At 58.3% G+C, this 22,468-nt stretch overlaps 1 protein-coding gene and 1 long non-coding RNA gene across 3 annotated transcripts in view; one reads left to right on the plus strand and one right to left on the minus strand.

Moving 5' to 3' along the window:
- Positions 1–5,272, minus strand: part of DNAH2 (dynein axonemal heavy chain 2) — a 77,729-nt gene extending 72,457 nt beyond the window's left edge. For both annotated transcript variants that reach the window (XM_069948954.1, XM_069948943.1), the window contains exon 1: positions 5,184–5,272. The gene's annotated coding sequence lies outside the window, so the exon portion shown is untranslated. The remainder of the gene's footprint in view (positions 1–5,183) is intronic.
- Positions 5,273–5,496: 224 nt separating this feature from the next.
- The window catches only part of LOC138770123 (uncharacterized), a 101,922-nt gene continuing 84,950 nt past the window's right edge, over positions 5,497–22,468 (plus strand). The window contains exons 1-2 of the long non-coding RNA XR_011359404.1: positions 5,497–5,600; positions 17,291–17,412. This is a non-coding gene — a long non-coding RNA (uncharacterized lncRNA). The remainder of the gene's footprint in view (positions 5,601–17,290; positions 17,413–22,468) is intronic.

A 22,468-nucleotide genomic window follows, 5' to 3' on the forward strand; every position in this document is an offset into this window, starting at 1 on the left:
TACAGCGCCACCTACTGGTAGTGTATATATAGTAACATCCATAGATCTCCCTGGTACAGCGCCACCTACTGGTATTGTATATATAGTAACATCCATAGATCTCCCTGGTACAGCGCCACCTACTGGTATTGTATATATAGTAACCTCCATAGATCTCCCTGGTACAGCGCCACCTACTGGTATTGTATATATAGTAACCTCCATAGATCTCCCTGGTACAGCGCCACCTACTGGTATTGTATATATAGTAACCTCCATAGATCTCCCTGGTACAGCGCCACCTACTGGTATTGTATATATAGTAACCTCCATGGCTCTCCCTGGTACAGTGCCACCTACTGGTAATATATATCTAGTAACAGCGCCACCTACTGGTAGTGTATATCTAGTAACAGCCAAGTATACAGCTCCCCCTAGTGGTGATACATAAGGTCTGCTGCAGGATCACAGTGTTAGATGTGACACAAATCCCTGGCAGAGCTGGTAACAGAAGGGCGGCCATTACCCGATGGAGCCATTACTGCAGGATGTCAGTGCCAGCGCTCCCATAAGCCGGTGCTGGGACTTGTAGTCCCCTGAGGCAGAGTAATGATCACCTTGGAGCCGAGTGCAGGTGTGTCGGCAGGGGAGGGCTGCCCGCTCCGCTGCTGCCGCTTCTTCTCCTGACTATTATTTCATTAACGCTCTTTGAAAAGCCCCAGATGTAAATGCAGGTAAAAGAGCCGCTCTGATATTCCATGTGTGAGCATTAGTGGCAGAATGTTCCAGAGAATTACAGGAAAATGTCCCCGACCCACTGCGCCTGGCGAGCAGAGAAATGGCTGTAATTGCTGTAATGGGAGAGCGCTGCGCGAGGGGACGGAGAATTATAGGAGCGCAGCTCCGGCTAACATTATCCACCAGAGAGGGAGAGATGCTGAGGATTAACCTGTGAGGGGACAGACCCCAAACACACCGCAGCATCACACACACACATATATATATATATACAACCCAAGAGGTGTGCAGGATTTACAGGGGAACTCCACCTACAATGGTCTGGTCCCTATTGTACCGATAGGTCCCCCCTGGATAGATGGCAGCTACTAATGAGAAGGTTTAATTGTTTGGTAAATACCATTGTATGATAAAAGACAATGAATGAGAGGTAGTCACAGCTCCGCCCACTACAATCTCATATAGAGGGACCCTAACCTTAAACAATTCATACAAAGTGCTGGCCTATTCGATCTGTAACATCTGCGTCTATTCTCCAGAGGATCCTCACTGTTCCTGAAAGGTAAATGCCGGCTTCCCTGAGGAAACGTGTCGGGTTTGGTGGAGGACGCCGTATACATGCTGTGCTTGCCCTGTAACTTGGTTTCTGCATGTAAGGACTTGGTCATGTTCTGTGCCAGCTTACTCCTCTACCCTGGTATAGGGAGGAGGGTGAGGTCATGTGACCATTCCGTCCAGTATCTGTATATACCACCCCGCTGTTGGTGACCACATAGGAGTGTGGTGAGGTCATGTGACCATTCCGTACAGAATCTGTATATACCAGCCCCGCTATAGGTGACCACATGGGGGCGTGGTTTTGGGCACATGTAGAGAACACAACCTGGGGAGGCAGCCTTAGGGGCACTTACTTACACAATGCTTCCTTATTTTGGCCTACTTTCGGTTACGGGTAAGGTCATGTGACCACCCCCTCTGCTATCTGTATATACCACCTCACACATATAACATACAGGTAAGGTCATGTGACCATCCCCTCTGCTATCTGTATATACCACCTCACACATATAACATACAGGTAAGGTCATGTGGCCACCCCCTCTGCTATCTGTATATACCACCTCACACATATAACATACAGGTAAGGTCATGTGACCATCCCCTCTGCTATCTGTATATACCACCTCACACATATAACATACAGGTAAGGTCATGTGACCACCCCCTCTGCTATCTGTATATACCACCTCACACATATAGCATACAGGTAAGGTCATGTGACCACACCCTCTGCTATCTGTATATACCACCTCACACATATAACATACAGGTAAGGTCATGTGACCACACCCTCTGCTATCTGTATATACCACCTCACACATATAACATACAGGTAAGGTCATGTGACCATCCCCTCTGCTATCTGTATATACCACCTCACACATATAACATACAGGTAAGGTCATGTGACCACCTCCTCTGCTATCTGTATATACCACCTCACACATGTAGCATACAGGTAAGGTCATGTGACCACCTCCTCTGCTATCTGTATATACCACCTCACACATATAGCATACAGGTAAGGTCATGTGACCACCTCCTCTGCTATCTGTATATACCACCTCACACATATGTGTAATATAGAGATAAAATCATGTGACCATTCCTTCCACTATCTGTATATATATATATATATATATATATATATATATATATATATATACAGCGTTACCTCGGTTCTCAAACTTAATTGGTTCCGGAAGGCAGTTTGAGAACCGAGCAGTGTCTTCCCATAGGAAATAATGTAAGTGTGATTAATTGGTTCCGGCAGCCGCCAATAATTACCCACAATCCTCATTTATTACACTGATAAGTGCTCAGTATAATCACTACAGCACAGTACAGAACAGCACTATATACTGTACAGCACAGTACAGAACAGCACTATCTATATACTGTACAGGACATTACAGAGCAGCACTATATACTGTACAGTACATTACAGAGCAGCACTATATACTGTACAGTACATTACAGAGCAGCACTATATACTGTACAGGACATTACAGAGCAGCACTATATACTGTACAGTACATTACAGAGCAGAACTATATACTGTACAGGACATTACAGAACAGCACTATATACTGTACAGTACATTACAGAGCAGCACTATATACTGTACAGTACATTACAGAGCAGAACTATATACTGTACAGGACATTACAGAACAGCACTATATACTGTACAGGACAGTACAGAACAGCACTATATACTGTACAGCACAGTACAGAACAGCACTATATACTGTACAGGACATTACAGAGCAGTACTATATACTGTACAGGACATTACAGAGCAGCACTATATACTATACAGGACAGTACAGAACAGCACTATATACTGTACAGGACAGTACAGAGCAGCACTATATACTGTACAGGACATTACAGAGCAGCACTATATACTGTACAGTACATTACAGAGCAGTACTATATACTGTACAGGACATTACAGAACAGCACTATATACTGTACAGGACATTACAGAGCAGTACTATATACTGTACAGGACATTACAGAGCAGTACTATATACTGTACAGGACATTACAGAGCAGTACTATATACTGTACAGTACATTACAGAGCAGCACTATATACTGTACAGGACAGTACAGAACAGCACTATATACTGTACAGTACATTACAGAGCAGCACTATATACTGTAGAGTACATTACAGAGCAGTACTATATACTGTACAGGACATTACAGAGCAGTACTATATATACTGTACAGGACATTACAGAGCAGCACTATACTGTACAGGACATTACAGAACAGCACTATATACTGTAGAGTACATTACAGAGCAGCACTATACTGTACAGGACAGTACAGAACAGCACTATACTGTACAGTACATTACAGAGCAGCACTATATACTGTACAGTACATTACAGAGCAGCACTATATACTGTACAGTACATTACAGAGCAGAACTATATACTGTACAGGACATTACAGAGCAGTACTATATACTGTACAGTACATTACAGAGCAGAACTATATACTGTACAGGACATTACAGAACAGCACTATATACTGTACAGTACATTACAGAGCAGCACTATATACTGTACAGTACATTACAGAGCAGCACTATACTGTACAGGACATTACAGAGCAGCACTATATACTGTACAGGACATTACAGAGCAGCACTATATACTGTACAGGACACTACAGAGCAGCACTATATACTGTACAGGACAGTACAGAACAGCACTATACTGTACAGGACATTACAGAGCAGTACTATATACTGTACAGGACATTACAGAGCAGTACTATATACTGTACAGGACATTACAGAGCAGCACTATATACTGTACAGGACATTACAGAGCAGTACTATATACTGTACAGGACATTACAGAGCAGCACTATACTGTACAGTACATTACAGAACAGCACTATATACTGTACAGGACATTACAGAGCAGTACTATATACTGTACAGGACATTACAGAGCAGTACTATATACTGTACAGGACATTACAGAGCAGCACTATACTGTACAGTACATTACAGAACAGCACTATATACTGTACAGGACATTATACACAAGAAATGTTCATCAGAACCAGCAATTATAGTACAGTAGTCACCAGCTCCTCACCCATCCTTTACTGTATAGCGTCCCCCCCATCCAAGCACTGTAATCTCCACACATATATTGTAGAGAGAAGGTCATGTGACCATTCCCTGCTACTGCCTGTATATAACACCTCACCCATACTTATATACAGACAACAGCAGGGAATGGTCACATGACCTTACCTGTATATTATAACACCTCACCCATACTTGTAATATACAGGAAAGGTCATGTGACCATTCTCTTCTGCTGTCTGTATAGATCACCTCTCAAGAACATGTGACCACTGTATATAGCACCTCACACACAGGGGCAGTATACAGGTAAGGTCATGTGACCACCACCTCCTGCTGCCTGTATATAGCACCTCACACACAGGGGCAGTATACAGGTAAGGTCATGTGACCACCACCCCCTGCTGCCTGTATATAGCACCTCACACACAGGGGCAGTATACAGGTAGGACACGTGACTACCCCTCTGCTGTCTGTATATAGCACCTCACACACAGGGGCAGTATACGGGTAGTCATGTGACCACCACCCCCTGCTGCCTGTATATAGCACCTCACACACAGGGGCAGTATACAGGTAAGGTCATGTGACCACCACCCCCTGCTGCCTGTATATAGCACCTCACACACAGGGGCAGTATACAGGTAAGGTCATGTGACCACCACCCCCTGCTGTCTGTATATAGCACCTCACACACAGGGGCAGTATACGGGTAGTCATGTGACCACCACCCCCTGCTGCCTGTATATAGCACCTCACACACAGGGGCAGTATACAGGTATTACTCACCGCTCTCCGTATATCACACGGCCCGGTGTCTCATGCACTCATACACACGGCACACAATGTACTGTACACCGCTAGCGGTTGTCTGGGACGCGTCTCCTAGGTAACAGAGAGGGAGAGGTCACATGGTGTAATCTGAGGACGGTGATAGGTAGAACCCTTATCCAATGGACCGATGCGAAGGCTGCAGGCACGAGGAAAGGTTCGCACTCGGGTTGTAACTGACAGTTATAACAACCAATGAAAAGAGACAATACAATAACTGACAGTACGGAAAGCCAATAGAAAATAAGATCATAGGAGCGTGCATGGGAGCTTGGTTATACATATAGACGGCTACTGTCCGAAAGAAGGCGGGGCCTTGTCGCCTATAACAACGAGAAGTTTCATTGTGTTTTTTGGTGCAGTAATAGCAGGGTTGTAAGTGTTACCTCTCTGGACTGAGGGGATGCAGGGGGATGGAGGGGGCTACGGGGATGGAGGGGGCTACAGGGGGGCTGAGGGGATGGGGGGCTACGAGGGGATGGGGGGCTACGGGGGGCTGAGGGGATGGAGGGGGCTAGGGGGAGGGGATGGAGGGGGCTACGGGGGGGGGCTGAGGGGATGGAGGGGGCTACGGGGGGGGCTGAGGGGATGGAGGGGGCTACGGGAGGGCTGAGGGGATGGAGGGGGCTACGGGGGGGCTGAGGGGATGGAGGGGGCTACGGGAGGGCTGAGGGGATGGAGGGGGCTACCTGAGGGCTGGCGTGATGGAGGGGGCTGAGGGGATGGAGGGGGCTACGGGAGGGCTGAGGGGATGGAGGGGGCTACGGGAGGGCTGAGGGGATGGAGGGGGCTACGGGAGGGCTGTGGGGATGGAGGGGGCTACCGGAGGGCTGAGGGGATGGAGGGGGCTACGGGAGGGCTGAGGGGATGGAGGGGGCTGAGGGGATGGAGGGGGCTACGGGGGGGCTGAGGGGATGGAGGGGGCTACGGGGATGGAGGGGGCTACGGGAGGGCTGAGGGGATGGAGGGGGCTACGGGAGGGCTGAGGGGATGGAGGGGGCTACCTGAGGGCTGACGTGATGGAGGGGGCTACGGGAGGGCTGAGGGGATGGAGGGGGCTGAGGGGATGGAGGGGGCTACGGGAGGGCTGAGGGGATGGAGGGGGCTATGGGGGGGCTGAGGGGATGGAAGTTTCATTGTGTTTTTTGGTGCAGTAATAGCAGGGTTGTAAGTGTTACCTCTCTGGACTGAGGGGATGCAGGGGGATAGAGGGGGCTACGGGGATGGAGGGGGCTACAGGGGGGCTGAGGGGATGGAGGGGGATGGGGGGCTACGAGGGGATGGGGGGCTACGGGGGGCTGAGGGGATGGAGGGGGCTACGGGGGGGGGCTGAGGGGATGGAGGGGGCTACGGGGGGGTCTGAGGGGATGGAGGGGGCTACGGGGGGGGGGGCTGAGGGGATGGAGGGGGCTGAGGGGATGGAGGGGGCTACGGGAGGGCTGAGGGGGCTACGGGGGGGGCTGAGGGGATGGAGGGGGCTACGGGAGGGCTGAGGGGATGGAGGGGGCTACCTGAGGGCTGGCGTGATGGAGGGAGCTGAGGGGATGGAGGGGGCTACGGGAGGGCTGAGGGGATGGAGGGGGCTACGGGAGGGCTGAGGGGATGGAGGGGGCTACGGGAGGGCTGAGGGGATGGAGGGGGCTACCTGAGGGCTGACGTGATGGAGGGGGCTACGGGAGGGCTGAGGGGATGGAGGGGGCTGAGGGGATGGAGGGGGCTACGGGAGGGCTGAGGGGATGGAGGGGGCTATGGGGGGGCTGAGGGGATGGAAGTTTCATTGTGTTTTTTGGTGCAGTAATAGCAGGGTTGTAAGTGTTACCTCTCTGGACTGAGGGGATGCAGGGGGATAGAGGAAGCTACGGGGATGGAGGGGGCTACGGGGGGCTGAGGGGATGGAGGGGGCTACGGGGGGCTGAGGGGGCTACGGGGGGCTGAGGGGATGGAGGGGGCTGAGGGGATGGAGGGGGCTGAGGGGATGGAGGGGGCTACCGGAGGGCTGAGGGGGTGGAGGGGGCTACCGGAGGGCTGAGGGGGTGGAGGGGGCTACGGGAGGGCTGAGGGGATGGAGGGGGCTACGGGAGGGCTGAGGGGATGGAGGGGGCTACGGGAGGGCTGAGGGGTTGGAGGGGGCTACGGGAGGGCTGAGGGGATGGAGGGGGCTACGGGGATGGAGGGGGCTACGGGGGCTGAGGGGATGGGGGGGGCTGAGGGGATGGAGGGGGCTACGGGGGGGCTGAGGGGATGGAGGGGGCTACGGGAGGGCTGAGGGGATGGAGGGGGCTACCGGAGGGCTGAGGGGATGGAGGGGGCTACGGGAGGGCTGAGGGGATGGAGGGGGCTACGGGGGGGCTGAGGGGATGAAGGGGCCTACGGGAGGGCTGAGGGGATGGAAGTTTCATTGTGTTTTTTGGTGCAGTAATAGCAGGGTTGTAAGTGTTACCTCTCTGGACTGAGGGGATGCAGGGGGATAGAGGAGGCTACGGGGATGGAGGGGGCTACGGGGGGCTGAGGGGATGGAGGGGGCTACGGGGGGCTGAGGGGATGGAGGGGGCTACAGGGGGCTGAGGGGATGGAGGGGGCTACCGGAGGGCTGAGGGGATGGAGGGGGCTACGGGAGGGCTGAGGGGATGGAGGAGGCTACGGGAGGGCTGAGGGGATGGAGGGGGCTACGGGGATGGAGGGGGCTACGGGGGCTGAGGGGATGGGGGGGGCTGAGGGGATGGAGGGGGCTACGGGGGGGCTGAGAGGATGGAGGGGGCTACGGGAGGGCTGAGGGGATGGAGGGGGCTACCGGAGGGCTGAGGGGATGGAGGGGGCTACGGGAGGGCTGAGGGGATGGAGGGGGCTACGGGAGGGCTGAGGGGATGGAGGGGGCTACGGGGGGGCTGAGGGGATGGAGGGGGCTACGGGAGGGCTGAGGGGATGGAAGTTTCATTGTGTTTTTTGGTGCAGTAATAGCAGGGTTGTAAGTGTTACCTCTCTGGACTGAGGGGATGCAGGGGGATAGAGGAGGCTACGGGGATGGAGGGGGCTACGGGGGGCTGAGGGGATGGAGGGGGCTACGGGGGGCTGAGGGGATGGAGGGGGCTACAGGGGGCTGAGGGGATGGAGGGGGCTACCGGAGGGCTGAGGGGATGGAGGGGGCTACGGGAGGGCTGAGGGGATGGAGGGGGCTACAGGAGGGCTGAGGGGATGGAGGGGGCTGAGGGGATGGAGGGGGCTACGGGAGGGCTGAGGGGATGGAGGGGGCTACCGGAGGGCTGAGGGGATGGAGGGGGCTACGGGAGGGCTGAGGGGATGGAGGGGGCTACGGGGGGGCTGAGGGGATGGAGGGGGCTACGGGGGTGGGCTGAGGGGATGGAGGGGGCTATGGGAGGGCTGAGGGGATGGAAGTTTCATTGTGTTTTTTGGTGCAGTAATAGCAGGGTTGTAAGTGTTACCTCTCTGGACTGAGGGGATGCAGGGGGATAGAGGAGGCTACGGGGATGGAGGGGGCTGAGGGGATGGAGGGGGCTACGGGGGGCTGAGGGGATGGAGGGGGCTACCGGAGGGCTGAGGGGATGGAGGGGGCTACCGGAGGGCTGAGGGGATGGAGGGGGCTACGGGAGGGCTGAGGGGATGGAGGGGGCTACGGGGGGGCTGAGGGGATGGAGGGGGCTACGGGAGGGCTGAGGGGATGGAGCGGGCTGAGGGGATGGAGGGGGCTACGGGGGGACTGAGGGGATCGGGGGGGCTGAGGGGATGGAGGGGGCTACGGGAGGGCTGAGGGGATGGAGGGGGCTACAGGAGGGCTGAGGGGATGGAGGGGGCTACGGGAGGGCTGAGGGGATGCTGGGGGCTACAGGAGGGCTGAGGGGATGCTGGGGGCTACAGGAGGGCTGAGGGGATGCTGGGGGCTACGGGAGGGCTGAGGGGATGGAGGGGGCTACGGGAGGGCTGAGGGGATGCTGGGGGCTACGGGAGGGCTGAGGGGATGCTGGGGGCTACAGTGATGGACGGGGCTGAGGGAATGGAGGGGGCTATGGGAGGGCTGAGGGGATGGAGGGGGCTACGGGAGGGCTGAGGGGATGCTGGGGGCTACGGGAGGGCTGAGGGGATGCTGGGGGCTACAGTGATGGAGGGGGCTGAGGGAATGGAGGGGGCTGAGGGGATGGAGGGGGCTATGGGAGGGCTGAGGGAATGCTGGGGGCTACAGTGATGGAGGGGGCTACGGGGATGCAGGGGGATAGAGGGGATGCAGGGGGCTGAGGGGATGGAGGGGGCTACGGGGATAGAGGGGGCTATGGGAGGGCTGAGGGAATGCTGGGGGCTACGGTGATGGAGGGGGCTACGGGGATGCAGGGGGATAGAGGGGATGGAGGGGGCTGAGGGAATGGAGGGGGCTATGGGGATGCAGGGGGCTGAGGTGATGGAGGGGGCTACGGGGATGCAGGGGGCTGAGGGGATGAAGGGGGCTATGGGAGGGCTGAGGGGATGGAGGGGGCTATGGGAGGGCTGAGGGAATGCTGGGGGCTACAGTGATGGAGGGGGCTACGGGGATGCAGGGGGATAGAGGGGATGCAGGGGGCTGAGGGGATGGAGGGGGCTACGGGGATAGAGGGGGCTATGGGAGGGCTGAGGGGATGCTGGGGGCTACGGTGATGGAGGGGGCTACGGGGATGCAGGGGGATAGAGGGGATGGAGGGGGCTGAGGGAATGGAGGGGGCTATGGGGATGCAGGGGGCTGAGGTGATGGAGGGGGCTACGGGGATGCAGGGGGCTGAGGGGATGAAGGGGGCTATGGGAGGGCTGAGGGGATGGAGGGGGCTACGGGAGGGCTGAGAATATGGTGGGGGCTACGGGAGGGCTGAGGGGATGGAGGGGGCTACGGGAGGGCTGAGGGGATGGAAGGGGGCTGAGAGGATGGGGGTGCTGAGGGGATGCAGGGGGCTACGGGAGGGCTGAGGGGATGCAGGGGCTATGGGAGGGCTGAGGGGATGGAGGGGGCTACCGGAGGGCTGAGGGGATGGGGAGGGCTGAGGGGATGGAGGGGGCTACGGGAGGGCTGAGGGGATGGAGGGGGCTACAGGAGGGCTGAGGGGATGGAGGGGGCTACGGGGATGGAGGGGGCTACGGGGGGGGGGGGCTGAGGGGATGGAGGGGGCTACGGGGATGGAGGGGGCTACGGGAGGGCTGAGGGGATGGAGGGGGCTTAGGGGGGGCTGAGGGGATGGAGGGGGCTTAGGGGATGGAGGGGGCTATGGGAGGGCTGAGGGGATCGGGGGGGGCTGAGGGGATGGAGGGGGCTACGGGAGGGCTGAGGGGATGGAGGGGGCTACGGGAGGGCTGAGGGGATGCTGGGGGCTACGGGAGGGCTGAGGGGATGGAGGGGGCTACGGGAGGGCTGAGGGGATGGAGGGGGCTACGGAAGGGCTGAGGGGATGGAGGGGGCTACGGGAGGGCTGAGGGGATGCTGGGGGCTACGGGAAGGCTGAGGGGATGGAGGGGGCTACGGGAGGGCTGAGGGGATGCTGGGGGCTACGGTGATGGAGCGGGCTGAGGGAGTGGAGGGGGCTACGGGGATGCAGGGGGCTGAGGGGATGGAGGGGGCTATGGGAGGGCTGAGGGGATGGAGGGGGCTACGGGAGGGCTGAGGGGATGGAGGGGGCTACGGGAGGGCTGAGGGGATGGAGGGGGCTACTGGAGGTCTGAGGGGATGCTGGGGGCTACGGGAGGGCTGAGGGGATGGAGGGGGCTACGGGAGGGCTGAGGGGATGGAGGGGGCTACGGTGATGGAGCGGGCTGAGGGAATGGAGGGGGCTACGGGGATGGAGGGGGCTACGGGGATGCAGGGGGCTGAAGGGATGGAGGGGGCTACGGGGATGCAGGGGGCTGAGGGGATGGAGGGGGCTACGGGAGGGCTGAGGGGATGGAGGGGGCTACAGGAGGGCTGAGGGGATAGAGGGGGCTACGGGGATGGAGGGGGCTACGGGGGGGGGGGGGCGGAGGGGATGGAGGGGGCTACGGGGATGGAGGGGGCTACGGGAGGGCTGAGGGGATGGAGGGGGCTACGGGGGGGCTGAGGGGATGGAGGGGGCTACGGGAGGGCTGAGGGGATGGAGGGGGCTACGGGAGGGCTGAGGGGATGGAGGGGGCTACTGGAGGGCTGAGGGGATGCTGGGGGCTACGGGAGGGCTGAGGGGATGGAGGGGGCTACGGGAGGGCTGAGGGGATGGAGGGGGCTACGGGGATAGAGGGGGCTATGGGAGGGCTGAGGGGATGCTGGGGGCTACGGTGATGGAGGGGGCTACGGGGATGCAGGGGGATAGAGGGGATGCAGGGGGCTGAGGTGATGGAGGGGGCTACGGGGATGCAGGGGGCTGAGGGGATGAAGGGGGCTATGGGAGGGCTGAGGGGATGGAGGGGGCTACGGGAGGGCTGAGAATATGGTGGGGGCTACGGGAGGGCTGAGGGGATGGAGGGGGCTACGGGAGGGCTGAGGGGATGGAAGGGGGCTGAGAGGATGGGGGTGCTGAGGGGATGCAGGGGGCTACGGGAGGGCTGAGGGGATGCAGGGGCTATGGGAGGGCTGAGGGGATGGAGGGGGCTACCGGAGGGCTGAGGGGATGGGGAGGGCTGAGGGGATGGAGGGGGCTACGGGAGGGCTGAGGGGATGGAGGGGGCTACAGGAGGGCTGAGGGGATGGAGGGGGCTACGGGGATGGAGGGGGCTACGGGGGGGGGGGCTGAGGGGATGGAGGGGGCTACGGGGATGGAGGGGGCTACGGGAGGGCTGAGGGGATGGAGGGGGCTACGGGGGGGCTGAGGGGATGGAGGGGGCTTAGGGGATGGAGGGGGCTATGGGAGGGCTGAGGGGATCGGGGGGGCTGAGGGGATGGAGGGGGCTACGGGAGGGCTGAGGGGATGGAGGGGGCTACGGGAGGGCTGAGGGGATGCTGGGGGCTACGGGAGGGCTGAGGGGATGGAGGGGGCTACGGGAGGGCTGAGGGGATGGAGGGGGCTACGGAAGGGCTGAGGGGATGGAGGGGGCTACTGGAGGGCTGAGGGGATGCTGGGGGCTACGGGAAGGCTGAGGGGATGGAGGGGGCTACGGGAGGGCTGAGGGGATGCTGGGGGCTACGGTGATGGAGCGGGCTGAGGGAGTGGAGGGGGCTACGGGGATGCAGGGGGCTGAGGGGATGGAGGGGGCTATGGGAGGGCTGAGGGGATGGAGGGGGCTACGGGAGGGCTGAGGGGATGGAGGGGGCTACTGGAGGGCTGAGGGGATGGAGGGGGCTACTGGAGGTCTGAGGGGATGCTGGGGGCTACGGGAGGGCTGAGGGGATGGAGGGGGCTACGGGAGGGCTGAGGGGATGGAGGGGGCTACGGTGATGGAGCGGGCTGAGGGAATGGAGGGGGCTACGGGGATGGAGGGGGCTACGGGGATGCAGGGGGCTGAAGGGATGGAGGGGGCTACGGGGATGCAGGGGGCTGAGGGGATGGAGGGGGCTACGGGAGGGCTGAGGGGATGGAGGGGGCTACGGGGGGGGGGGGCTGAGGGGATGGAGGGGGCTACGGGGATGGAGGGGGCTACGGGAGGGCTGAGGGGATGGAGGGGGCTACGGGGGGGCTGAGGGGATGGAGGGGGCTACGGGAGGGCTGAGGGGATGGAGGGGGCTACGGGAGGGCTGAGGGGATGGAGGGGGCTACTGGAGGGCTGAGGGGATGCTGGGGGCTACGGGAGGGCTGAGGGGATGGAGGGGGCTACGGGAGGGCTGAGGGGATGGAGGGGGCTACGGTGATGGAGCGGGCTGAGGGAATGGAGGGGGCTACGGGGATGGAGGGGGCTACGGGGATGCAGGGGGCTGAAGGGATGGAGGGGGCTACGGGGATGCAGGGGGCTGAGGGGATGGAGGGGGCTATGGGAGGGCTGAGGGGATGCTGGGGGCTACGGGGATGCAGGGGGATTGAGGGGATGGAGGGGGCTGAGGGAATGGAGGGGGCTATGGGGATGGAGGGGGCTATGGGGATGCAGGGGGCTGAGGGGATGGAGTGGGCTACGGGAGGGCGGAGGGGGCTACGGGAAGGCTGAGGGGATGGAGGGGGCTACGGGAGGGCTGAGGGGATGGAAGGGGGCTGAGAGGATGGGGGTGCTGAGGGGATGCAGGGGGCTACGGGAGGGCTGAGGGGATGGAGGGGGCTACGGGAGGGCTGAGAGGATGGAGGGGGCTGAGGGGATGGAGGGGGCTACAGGGATGCAGGGGGATAGAGGGGGCTGAGGGGATGGAGAAGGCTGAGGGGATGCAGGGGGCTACGGGAGGGCTGAGGGGATGGAGGGGGCTACGGGGATGGAGGGGGCTGAGGGGATGGAGGGGCTGAGGGGATGCAGGGGGCTACGGGAGGGCTGAAGGGATGGAGGGGGCTACGGGAGGGCTGAGGGGATGCTGGGGGCTACGGTGATGGAGCGGGCTGAGGGGATGGAGGGGGCTACGGGGATGCAGGGGGCTGAGGGGATGGAGGGGGCTACGGGGATGCAGGGGGCTGAGGGGATGGAGGGGGCTATGGGAGGGCTGAGGGAATGGAGGGGGCTACGGGAGGGCTGAGGGGATGGAGGGGGCTACTGGAGGGCTGAGGGGATGCTGGGGGCTACGGGAGGGCTGAGGGGATGGAGGGGGCTACGGTGATGGAGCGGGCTGAGGGAATGGAGGGGGTTACGGGGATGGAGGGGGCTACGGGGATGCAGGGGGCTGAAGGGATGGAGGGGGCTACGGGGATGCAGGGGGCTGAGGGGATGGAGGGGGCTATGGGAGGGCTGAGGGGATGCTGGGGGCTACGGTGATGGAGGGGGCTACGGGGATGCAGGGGGATTGAGGGGATGGAGGGGGCTGAGGAAATGGAGGGGGCTATGGGGATGCAGGGGGCTGAGGGGATGGAGTGGGCTACGGGAGGGCGGAGGGGGCTACGGGAAGGCTGAGGGGATGGAGGGGGCTACGGGAGGGCTGAGGGGATGGAAGGGGGCTGAGGGGATGGAAGGGGGCTGAGAGGATGGGGGTGCTGAGGGGATGCAGGGGGCTACGGGAGGGCTGAGGGGATGGAGGGGGCTACGGGAGGGCTGAGGGGATGGAGGGGATGCAGGGGGATAGAGGGGGCTGAGGGGATGGAGAAGGCTGAGGGGATGCAGGGGGCTACGGGAGGGCTGAGGGGATGGAGGGGGCTACGGGGATGGAGGGGGCTGAGGGGATGGAGGGAGGCTGAGGGGATGCAGGGGCTGAGGGGATGCTGAGGGCTGAGGGAATGGAGGGGGCTGAGGGGATGCAGGGGAGCTGAGGGGATGGAGGGAGGCTAAGGGGATGGAGGGGGATAGAGGGGGTTGAGGGGATGGAGGGGGCTGAGGGGATGGAAGGGGATGCAGGGAGGCTGAGGGGATGGGGGGCTGAGGAGATGGAGGGGGCTACGGGAGGGCTGAGGGGATGGAAGGGGATAGAGGAGGCTACGGTGATGAAGGGGGCTGAGGGGATGCAGGGAGGCTGAGGGGATGAAGGGGGCTGAGGGGATAGAGGGGGATGGAGGGAGGCTGAGGGGATGGAGGGGTCTGCGGGGATGCAGGGGGGCGGAGGAGAGCTGAGGGGATGGAGGGGGATTGAGGGGATGGGGGGGGTTGCAGGAGGGATGGAAGGGGCTGAGGAGATGCAGGGAGGCTGAGGGGATGCAGGGGGGCTGAGGGGATGCAGGGGGGATGGAAGGGGCTGAGGAGATGCAGGGAGGCTGAGGGGATGGAAGGAGGCTGAGGGGATGGAGGGAGGCTGAGGGGATGGAGGGGGATGGAAGGGGATACAGGGAGGCTGAGGGGATGAAGGGGCCTGAGGGGATAGAGGGGGATGGAGGGAGGCTGAGGGGATTGAGGGGTCTGCGGAGATGCAGGGGGGCGGAGGAGAGCTGAGGGGATGGAGGGGGATTGAGGGGATGGGGGGGTTGCAGGAGGGATGGAAGGGGCTGAGGAGATGCAGGGAGGCTGAGGGGATGCAGGGGGGCTGAGGGGATGCAGGGGGGATGGAAGGGGCTGAGGAGATGCAGGGAGGCTGAGGGGATGGAGGGAGGCTGAAGGGATGCAGGGGGGCTGAGGGGATGGAGGGAGTCTGAGGGCATGGAGGGGGATGGAAGGGGATACAGGGAGGCTGAGGGGATGGGGGGGCTGAGGGGATGGAGGGAGTCTGAGGGGATGCAGAGGGGATGGAGGGAGTCTGAGGGGATGGAGGGGGCTGAGGGGATGCAGGGAGGCTGAGGGGATGGAGGGAGCTACGGGGATGGAGAGGGATGGAGGGGGCTGAGGGGATGGAAGGGGCTACGGGAGGGCTGAGGGGATGGAAGGGGGCTGAGAGGATGGGGGTGCTGAGGGGATGTAGGGGGCTACGGGAGGGCTGAGGGGATGCAGGGGCTACGGGAGGGCTGAGGGGATGGAGGGGGCTACAGGGATGCAGGGGGATAGAGGGGGCTGAGGGGATGGAGAGGGCTGAGGGGATGCAGGGGGCTACGGGAGGGCTGAGGGGATGGAGGGAGGCTGAGGGGATGGGGGGGCTGAGGGGATGGAGGGGGCTATGGGGATGGGGGGGGCTACGGGGATGCAGGGGGATAGAGGGGGCTGAGGGGATGGAAGGGGATGCAGGGAGGCTGGAGGATGGAGGGGGCTACGGAAGGGCTGAGGGGATGCAGGGGGCTACGGGAGGGCTGAGGGGATGGAGGGGGCTACGGGGATGGAGGGGGCTGAGGGGATGGAGGGAGGCTGAGGGGAGCTGAGGGCTGAGGGGATGGAGGGGGCTGAGGGGATGCAGGGGAGCTGAGGGGATGGAGGGAGCTGAGGGCTGAGGGGATGCAGGGGAGCTGAGGGGATGCAGGGGAGCTGAGGGGATGGAGGGGGCTGAGGGGATGCAGGGGAGCTTAGGGGATGCAGGGGAGCTGAGGGGATGGAGGGAGCTGAGGACTGAGGGGATGGAGGGGGCTGAGGGGATGCAGAGAGGCTGAGGGGATGCAGGGGAGCTGAGAGGATGCAGGGAGCTGAGGGGTTGGAGGGGGCTGAGGGGATGCAGGGAGGCTGAGGGGATGCAGGGAGGCTGAGGGGATGGAGGGAGGCTGAGGGGATGCAGGGAGGCTAAGGGGATGGAGGGGGATAGAGGGGGTTGAGGGGATGGAGGGGGCTACAGGGGGCTGAGGGGATGCAGGGAGGCTGAGGGGATGGAGGGGGGATGGGGGGGGCTGAGGGGATGGAGGGGGCTACGGGAGGGCTGAGGGGATGGAGGGAGTCTGAGGGGATGGAGGGGGCTGAGGGGATGGAGGGAGTCTGAGGGGATGCAGAGGGGATGGAGGGAGTCTGAGGGTTTTGGGGTGTCTACGGGGATGGAGAGGGATGGAGGGGGCTGAGGGGATGGAGGGGGGCTGAGGGGATGCAGGGGGGCTGGGAGGGGATGCAGGGGGGTGAGGGGATGGAGGGGGGCTGAGGGGATGCAAGGAGGCTGAGAGGGGATGCAGGGGGGTTGAGGAGATGGAGGGAGCTGAGGGGATGCAGGGGGGCTGAGGGGATGCAGGGGGGCTGAGGGGAACACGAGGTCACATCATACACAGGAAATGCAGCTTTACCCATAGCAGGTAATCAGCATCACTGCCACCCAGTGTGCCCCATAACACTGCCCCATAATACTGGTATGCAGAGTGCCCCCATAATACTGCTATGCAGAGTGCCCCCATAATACTGCTATGCAGAGTGCCCCATAATACTACAAAACAGAGTGCCCACATAATACTGCTACACAGAGTGGCCCCATAATAATTCTATGCAGAGTGCCCCCATAATACTGCTATGCAGAGTGCCCCATAATACTACTACACAAAGTGACCTATAATACTGCTATGCAGAGTTCCCCCCATAATACTGCTATGCAGAGTGCCCCCATAATACTACTACACAGAGTGCCCCCATAAAATTGCTACACAGAGTGCCCCAACAATACTGCTATGCAGAGCCCTCCCCTGTCAGTATGATGGACCATCAGCGTCTGCCATGGCTTCTCACTGTTAGGTTTTTGCTGCTTCTAGAGAAAGAAAGTGATGGAAGGAACATCTGCTGGCGGCTTCAGAGCGGGCGTCCGTGCTGCGCCAGGAGATCAGTGCCAACCCAGGTGTGGAAGAAGCTGAGCCCTGTGCCAATCTATATACAGGTGTGTATCACACCATCCTTATAGGAGGAGGATAAGCCCTGTGCCAATCTATATACAGGTGTGTATCACCCCATCATTAAAGGGGGGAAGATAAGCCCTGTGTCGATCTAAATACAGGTGTGCATCACCCATCATTATAGGGGGGAAGATAAGCCCTGTGCCAATCTATATACAGGTGTGTATCACCCCATCATTATAGGAGAAGGATACGCCCTGTGCCAATCTATATACAGGTGTGTATCACCCAATCCTTATAGGGGGAGGATAAGCCCTATGCCAATCTATATACAGGTGTGTATCACCCATCATTATAGGGGGGAAGATAAGCCCTGTGTCAATCTATATACAGGCGTGTATCACCCCATCATTATAGGGGGAGGATAAGCCCTGTGACAATCTATATACAGGTGTGTATCACCCCATCATTATAGGGGGAGGATAAGCCCTGTGACAATCTATATACAGGTGTGTATCACCCCATCATTATAGGGGAGGATAAGCCTTGTGCCAATCTATATACAGGTGTGTATCACCTCATCATTATAGTGGGAGGATAAGCCTTGTGCCAGTCTATATACAGGTGTGTATCACCCCATCATTGTAGGGGGAGGATAAGTCCTCTGCCAGTCTATATACAGGTGTGTATCACCCCATCATTATGGGGGGAGGATAAGCCCTGTGCCAATCTATATACAGGTGTGTATCACCCCATAATTCAAGGGGAAGGATAAACCCTGTGCCAATCTATATACAGGTGTGTATCACCCATCATTATGGGGGGAGGATAAGTCCTCTGCCAATCTATATACATGTGTGTATCACCCCATCATTATAAGGGGGAGATAAGCCCTGTGGCAATCTATATACAGGTGTGTATCACCCCATCATTCAAGGGGAAGGATAAGCCCTGTGCCAATCTATATACATGTGTGTATCACCTATCACCGGCTCATTGATTGTGCCGGCATCCGCCTGCAGGGGGCAGCACTGAAATCTCCCAATATAGACAGTGTTCCCTTAAAAAAGCCGACAGAACTGTGAGTTCAGCTCCGGATGTGACTAGAGAATAGGCCATTGTGTAATTCGCCACATTCTAGTATGTGTATAGATAGATACCTACAGCCTTCAGGTGTCCGGGTAAATTAGTGGACTTCCCCTTTAAGGGAGGTGATTGTCCTCCTCCCTGATTTGTAATGCTTGACATATTTTTCTTTTAAATGCTATAAAATTAGCATTACAGTTTATAGAATGACAAAGAAAACATTTAGGATGTGACAGTGACACCTCTCACAAGTGCTAAATAAAATACCGCTGGCAATTAGGATAATTATCATAGGACCATACGGTGTAATTTACTGTAATTACTGTGGATTACTACACGGAGACGGCAGCCAGGAGAAGACTCCAACATGGCTGACAGTGACAGGAGGAGGATGGAGACAGGAGGGTCCGGCCACCCCCCGGGAAGGGAGACAGGAGGGTCCGTCCACACTGCACCCCCCAGCCCCCCCCCCCCCCCGGGAGCGGAGACAGGAGGGTCCATCCACCCCCCGGGAGGAGAGACAGGAGGGTCCGGCCACCACCCGGGAGGGGAGACAGGAGGGTCCGGCCACCACCCGGGAGGGGAGACAGGAGGGTCCGGCCACCACCCGGAAGGGGAGACAGGAGGGTCCGGCCACCAACCGGGAGTGGAGACAGGAGGGTCCGGCCACCCCCCCGGGAGGGGAGACAGGAGGGTCCGGCCACCCCCCCCTGGGAGGGGAGACAGGGGGTTCCACCCCCCACGCCCCTGGGAGTGAAGACAAGAGGTTCCATCCATCAAGACAAGAGCGGTACTATACATGGACTAAACAAGACTGGTACTATACATGGACTTAACAAGACCGGTACTATACACGAGTTAAACGAGACCGGTACTATACATGGACTAAACGAGATCGGTACTATGCATGGACTAAACGAGACCAGTACTGTACACGGACTAATTGAGACGGGTACTATACATGGACTAAACGAGATCGGTACTATACATGGACTAAACGAGATCGGTACTGTACATGGACTAAACAAGACTGGTACTATACATGGGCTAAACGAGACCGGTACTGTACATGGACTAAACAAGACCGGTACTATACATGGGCTAAACGAGACCAGTACTGTACATGGACTAAACAAGACCGGTACTGTACATGGACTAAACGAGACCGGTACTGTACATGGACTAAATGAGACCTGTACTATACATGGACTAAATGAGACCGGTATTATACATGGACTAAATAAGACCGGTACTATACATGGACTAAATTAGACTGGTAGTATACATGGACTAAAGGAGACCGGTACTGTACATGGACTAAACCAGACCGGTACTATACATGGACTAAACCAGACCGGTACTATACATATGTGGCGGTGTGTTCAGGGGTGCGCTGATGCTGGTACACCCCTTGTGTGGAGGCGCTACGGCCGGTCACTTGCCAGATGGTGAGGTGTGACGCCAGCTCTATGGTGGTTGGCTGGCCAGGCCCAATGATGTTATGTGGTGATGCCAGTGCCGGTTGGGCACACAGGTGTGGTGGCACACCTACTTTTAGTTTAAAGGGCCGGCTGCACCCTGTTCTCCTGTATATAGTGACCTGCTGGGTTGTTGCAGCGTCCCTTGGGTTGTTGTTACGGTGGTCCGGAGTGGAATAATGACCCACCCGGACTATCAGCACTGCCACCCACAGAAAGGGGAGATGACCCAAGGAATGTATGTGTACGGTGTTGGTGCAGGGTGAGGAATCACAGAGTCTCTCTATTATAAGTAAAATCTGCTTTACTCATGAAACACTTGTGTGCAGCAGGTCATACAGCTTTGCCTTGAAATAATACTTTATAAGGCACTTGATAAGTTAGGATCCAGATCTATAGTGAGCGAATAGGGAGTAGTACAGTCGTGTGGACTGAGTTGCGTGCTGAGAGTATAGAATCAGAATAGTAGAGATGAGGATGTTGTGAGAGTCCCAACCCAAGTAGTACTGTGCTCTGCCGGGATGTTGGAGGTAGAGGTAGAAGAATACTTTAGAAGAGACTCTTGGGTCTTCGCACCACCTATTGCCCTACCAGTGTCGGGGGACCCGTCCAAGTGGGTGACACAAGCCCCAGACCTTGTTACCTGGGATGAGTGGAATGCTGAGGGTTCCCTGCTTACACCTGCGCTGCGATGTGGATACTGTACTGCACTGTGACTCTCCTTGCCCATGGCGTGGGTTGAGATGATCTCTGACTTGTTCTTTCTAGTAAAGGGTTTAACACTGCATAGTGCTGAGTGGAGTTACTTGAGAAGAAGACATTAGCTTCATGTACCTAGGTCTGCTTCTAGACTGCACGCTGAGACTGCGGACCTGGTAGAGGGCCAGGGCCCCACTGGACCGCTGTAGAGAGCATTCTGGCTTGTGTCCTTCCTCTACAGAGTCTAATGACAAAAGACAATACACTTCCTCTACCCATGTGACTTCCTATCTACAGCCCCTGTAAGGTGTGCTGTGAGTGGGTCAAGAGTGCATAAGTAAGAAGTAAAGAGAGAGATGATAGGACAGAAGAAACATGGGCCATGATCTTGGTGGTGAAGCCTAGAGGTATAGACCCCAGACCCTCACCACAGGACCCCAGACCCTCACCACAGGACCACAAACCCTCACCACAGGACCCCAGACCCTCACCACAGGACCCCAGTTCCTTACCACAGGACCCCAGACCCTCACCACAGACCAACAGGTCCCTGAATATCAGGAGTTAGGTAAGTGTGGACATGGTGGACACCCCGAAGAAAACAACAATGAACTGCTATATGGCTATGAGAAAGGACCCGAGGGCGCTGTGCTGGGCTGGAGCCATAGAGAGACCTCTTATTGTAGGACTGGAAAAGCTCGGAGAGTCCGGATCAGCGAGGGCAGGGCTCTGGAGGTGGTCACTCTCATCAGTACTTGGAGCTCGACCCCATAGACTTCTGTAGGTCACTCGCTGCATGTCCTGGGCAGGTTCCTGATACTGAGAAGGTGATTATGACTTTCTGGGGTCGGAGTGTTTCAGCATCTCAGCACAGGAGGGCAGTAGGGAGCTGGAGTCATTTATCCTCTGCTCCCTATCCTGCCCTTGTCTATCTCTCCTTATATATGACTGTAATAACCCGGTATTATAGGGAGTATATGCTGGGGGGGGGGGGACATCTTCCATTTGCCTTGCCTTCTGTCTCTGTGTACAGGGGGATATACATGTGTACATCCTCTCCTCCCACACTTCTTTATCCCTAGTAGGATAGATGGTGGATAAAGCACCCACCTGTTCTGCCATCTTCCATGCCAGGGTGGCATATTTGCCCCATGCCGCTTGACTTGATAAAGACAGTCATGGTCCTGTACAGTAGTACCAGCTATAGTGCTCCCATAGATGTGTCAGGTACAACTGTGCTCCATAAAAGTGTCAGACAATGTGCCCAATGACACCACCGACAGTACCCTATAAGTGTGCCCACATAACTTATGGCCACAGTGCCCCCATTAGAATGCCAGCCTGCCAACCACAACATCCGCACAGCACTGCCAACCTAGGTGTTCTTATAAGAGAACCATCCACAGTACCCTGTAATAGTGAGAGCCACAGCTCCCCCATATCATCCACAGCTCCCCCATATCATCCACAACTCCCCCATATCATCCACAGCTCCCCCATATCATCCACAACTCCCCCATATCATCCACAACTCCCCCATATCATCCACAACTCCTCCATATCATCCACAGCTTCCCCATATCATCCACAGCTCCCCCATATCATCCACAGCTCCCCCATATCATCCACAGCTCCCCCATATCATCCACAGCTCCCCCATATCATCCACAGCTCCCCCATATCATCCATAGCTCCCCCATATCATCCACAGCTCCCCCATATCATCCATAGCTCCCCCATATCACCCACAGCTCCCCCATATCATCCACAGCTCCCCCATATCATCCACAGCTCACATATCATCCACAGCTCCTCCATAACACCCACAGCTCACCAT

This window comes from Dendropsophus ebraccatus, chromosome 1 (genome assembly GCF_027789765.1).
Source record: "Dendropsophus ebraccatus isolate aDenEbr1 chromosome 1, aDenEbr1.pat, whole genome shotgun sequence".
Lineage (NCBI taxonomy): Eukaryota > Metazoa > Chordata > Amphibia > Anura > Hylidae > Dendropsophus > Dendropsophus ebraccatus.